Below are 4,496 nucleotides of genomic sequence, written 5' to 3' on the forward strand. Positions count from 1 at the left end.
GAAAGAAGAAATATTGATCTTTCACTCTGTTTGTGTCACCAATATTCAGTCTGGTTTTTCATGCCCTTCGTCATTCATGAGTTTCCATCTCTTCTATTTAAATGGCCATGTTTATGGACATCTCTTAACTAGACCAGATGGATCTATGGTCTTCCCATTGCTCCCAGATTTCCTCCTCTACCTCCACTCTGGGCACCCCAATGCCTCTCAATTGAGTATCTTCCCAGTTTGAGCTTCAGGGAGTTGCCCAGTCTTTCAGAACTTTAAATAACTCATTAGTCAACATCTTAATTGCACTTATGTCTTTTACAATTACCTTGGTCTATATCTAAAAATGTTGTTGTATGGATATCCCTTGTGGATAAGTGGGCACATGTCATGGTTTGAAAGGACAGGTGTCTGCCAGTAAGGGCAGAAGTTTCCCTTTGAAACAGAGACTTTGGTTCCACTCCCCCCAAGTATTATAATTGTTTGAACCAAGGACTCTGTGGCAGAGATAAGGGGGTGGGAATAACAGCTCTTTTACTAATATATCTAACTGTACAAACAGAAAACAACAGCACTTGTTAAAATTGCTAACAGAACGAAATAGATAACTCAGTGTCAGTCCCTTTAGATGCAAGCACGCTGTCTCTGTGCTTATTCCCAGTCCGGATCTGCTGAGGGCAGGCGGGGGGGGGCAGGAGGGGGGGGCGGCAGCGGCCACGCCGGTCTCGGGCGGGAACAGGCTGGAGCGGCGGCTCCTCGCTCACCGTTTGTGTCCGGGTGATCAGCTGTGTCTGCAGAGGCAGGAGGCTGGAACGGGGCAGATGCAGGGCAGGTGATCACAGAGGGTCTGGCTCTCCTGTGCTCCGGCTGCGTGGGCTGAAGATCCGGGCGTCCTCCTCCGAGCTCGCCAGAAACACGAGTCCCCTCCCGGAAACCTCAGAGGCCCTTCCGGGAGCCGCTGCAAATGACACCTTTAGTCTGGACTCATCAGAGATCCAGGGTGTAACCCGGCCAGCTCCATTGGCATGATAATGTGAAAAATTCTTTCAATTGACACAGTAATAGAAAAACACTCAACCCCCAACAGCACATCAGATGCCGCTGGGTCATCTTATATGGCTGAGAGAAGAGTTTTGATGCTTTTAAAATTATATGGTATTTACAAATTTTTATGTTGGCCATGAAGAGAAACTTTTCTCTGCCTCTGAGTCTCACCAGTTCCTCACCCCCAAAGAACCAAAACTAAAACATTGCTCATTTCCCTTCCAGACTCAGGTCCCTGATGATACCAGGATTCTGCTACTCCCAATTTTGGAATGGGCTGGAGCAGATGTTTATAGGACAGGAGCCCTGGGGCTGTAGGGGACCTGACACTTGCAAAGGGCATGAGCATAACTCATTAGCTGGGTTCCTTGAGTACTTTAAGAAATGTCAAAGGTTTCCCACCAGGACATAACAGAAACTTCCTGGAAGTGTACTGAGGCAGGAGAAGAAACATTGCCCTTCACCTCTACCATGTGTTACCATTATACTCTTCCCCTCTGTATTACCATTATACTGTCTATTGTTTCATGTCCCTCTTCATTTGGGTGTTTCCACCTCTCCTGTTTAAATGGCCATGTCTAAGGACATCTCTTCACTAGACCAGCTGGTTCTATGGCCTTCCCATTCTTCCCAGATTTCCTCTTCCAGTTCTTCTCTAATCATTCCACATCAGTAACATCTTAGTTGTGTTCATATCTATCACAGAATCACCCTTTCTAATGTATTTTTTAAAAATTATTCCTGTAATGAAATACCTTGTGCATGGTTATGCTCACGTTTCTGGCAGTAGCTCTGTTTCTGGCCACCTGCACCCCAAATTGCTTTTCCTCCTAAGTTCTTAAGAATAGAAAATAAGGTATATTATAAAATAAATTTGCAAAAATACTTTGTGTCTTTTTCCTAATTACTTAAAATCAGACAAAGTATCTGCATAGATTAGAACGGATACAAAAGAGGCTCTTTCAGGTCTCAGGTTTATTCCATGGCCATGGTATGGCAGGAAAGAGAGAGATTCTCTCCGGGAGAGGGGTATTCAGGAGAGGATAATGGGAGTGGCCTTGGCTGGCAGCCAATGGGGTAAGGACACAGGGGGTCTAGGTTCAGAATACGGGAACTCTAAGTGGGCTACAAGGTCACAGGGGAAGGTCACAGGACAGGAAGAGGGACAGGGAGCCAGGGACCAACCGGAAGAGACAGACAGAGGTATGCTGAATCATTCCTCCTGCCTCATTACAACATCTCCCCGTTTTTTGATTTTTAAGTAGGGGGATGATATTAAACCAATTCTAATCCGAATTATTTTTTGCCCACCATTTGTAATAAGAGAAAAGGTTAGATTGTTTTATATTTGTCATCTCTATATGATTGTCTACTGAGGTAGAAGGAATGATACCATTAATGGCCTTAAAAATTAAATGACGTAAGATTCCAAATGCCATTACTACAAGGAAAAGAATAATAATGAACAAGATAATGGTTTTGACTATAGAAGTCCACCACCCAGAAAACCCCCAGCCCTTGAACAGTTCATTAAACCAATCTTCTGATTCCTGCTTCACTTGTCCAATCAGGTGGTTCATATCTCAAAGCGCAGCGTGGACATTAGGAGCTTTTGAAGTCAGGTTCATGCAGCAGAGTCCTTCAAATTCCTGTCATTCATGTCCATGTAGTAATAGTAGGAAATCTATAGCAGCACGATTTTGGAGTGTTGCCTGCCTGGTTACTTCTTCATCTTCTAGGAGGGAGCTAATGGCAGTTGAAGTTAAATTTGCCTGTTTAACAACCCAACACTCCAGGTGACCTAATTCACTCAGAGCCTTAGCTGCTGCAACCCATGGAAGGAATACAGACACAGCTATTCTTTTTTATTTAGCCCAGTGGAAAATTTCTGCATCACAATTTGGGTCCAGATTTCCAGCACTTCTCTTTTGTATTTTAGTACCTGATTTACTTTTGTGTGTCCAATCACTAATTAAGGTTTTGTTGGGTGCTAACAAGGACAACCGCCCTATAGTACATGGTCCCTCTAGGAGATTAGAAGGAATCCCAGTGCATGCCCGGTCCCCACAAATTAAAAAAAAATCCCTTAGATAGAATTTTGGGACTTGAGTGAACTGGATCTTTAGCCGGAATATGGCTTAAACTAGTACACCACTTGGTGGCCATAAATTCTTTACGAAATTGTCGGATGAGATGAAAGCCTTCGGTGTCAGTGAGTGTTGGATAATCGCTAAAATGAATGCAGTATGTTGCTGGGTAGGAACCAAGCAGCTCTAAATCTTGGGGATCCTGGGCTGCTTTGGGCAATTTTGGCAGCAGCTCCTTTAAAGGATTACCTTTGATCTGTGCTGACTGCTTAGGTGATATAGTGAATAATTCAGGTGTTTTATTAGGCATGTGTATGTCAAAGCTGCCTGAATACTCACTAACTTTTAGTGGGACTCCTACCAGACAGGTGGACATAGGGTCTGTTGCTGCTGTTGTGGACAGGCATATGTTTTCCTGTTTGAGTGTCTGTGCCAGGGTCACCCAGATGTTTTGACGTGGCTGAGGGACAATCCATGCACCTGCTGAACTGTTCAGTGTTAACAAGAAGACAACTTGGATGAGGTTCTTCACAGGGTTAACTGGAGGGTAGCTTTTTTCTAAAAGGAAAAACAAACATTTTAAAACATGTTATAAGTCTCTTTCTGTTGGAGGGTATTCCTTCATGAAGTTTTTGTTTTCTTTTCCTCTGCGGTGTCTTCTTTTCGAAGCAACGGTTACTTGCTTCTCATCCTCTTCTGCTGTAGCTGGAGTTTTGGGAACAAAAGGTTTAACCCACTTTTGGGGAATCCACCGAGGGCCTGAGGGAGTGGATACACATGCATAACCCCTTCCCCAGGTTATTAGCTCATAGGGACCCTTGGTTTTCCATGTTTCTGGATCCCTAATCAACACTGGTGGATGCTGAGACAATTTAAACTGTTTACTGCTGTTAAAATGACGGACCACAGGAGGACTCATATTTTCAAATGAACAGTTCAAGAAATTGATTGTGAACAGAGCTTTACCGAGCTTTTGCTGGGGAGACATCCACACAGTTGAACTGCTTTGCCTAGCTAGAACTTGTTTGAGTGTCTGGTGTGTGTGTTCGATCACAGCTTGGCCTGTAGGGGAGTATGGGATGCCTGTTTTATGATTTACTCCCCACTGCTGGGTGAATTCCAGGAACTCCTTGGATATGTATGCTGGGCCATTATCTGTTTTTATTTCTCTAGGGATCCCCAGAACTGAGAAGGCTTGTACTAGGTGTTGTTTTGCATGTGCTGCCTTTTCCCCTGTGTGAGCTGAGGCATAAACTGCACCTGAATATGTGTCAATACTCACATGAACATATTTGAGGCGTCCAAAGCTAGGAATGTGTGTGATGTCTGTTTGCCACACCTCATAGCTGCCAAGGCCCCGAGGGTTAACCCCTGTAC

General features: G+C 44.2%; 1 long non-coding RNA gene across 1 annotated transcript; it reads right to left on the reverse strand.

The window, feature by feature from the left end:
- Positions 1 to 2,372: 2,372 nt before the first annotated feature.
- On the reverse strand, positions 2,373 to 3,951 carry LOC306816297. Its single transcript, XR_013777629.1, has 3 exons — positions 3,799 to 3,951; positions 3,600 to 3,677; positions 2,373 to 2,582 (listed from the first exon to the last, which is right to left on the reverse strand). It is a non-coding gene; the product is annotated as an uncharacterized lncRNA (long non-coding RNA).
- Between the last annotated feature and the right edge of the window lie 545 nt (positions 3,952 to 4,496).

The sequence above is a fragment of the Erithacus rubecula genome (assembly GCF_903797595.1).
Source record: "Erithacus rubecula genome assembly, contig: scaffold_507_arrow_ctg1, whole genome shotgun sequence".
Lineage (NCBI taxonomy): Eukaryota > Metazoa > Chordata > Aves > Passeriformes > Muscicapidae > Erithacus > Erithacus rubecula.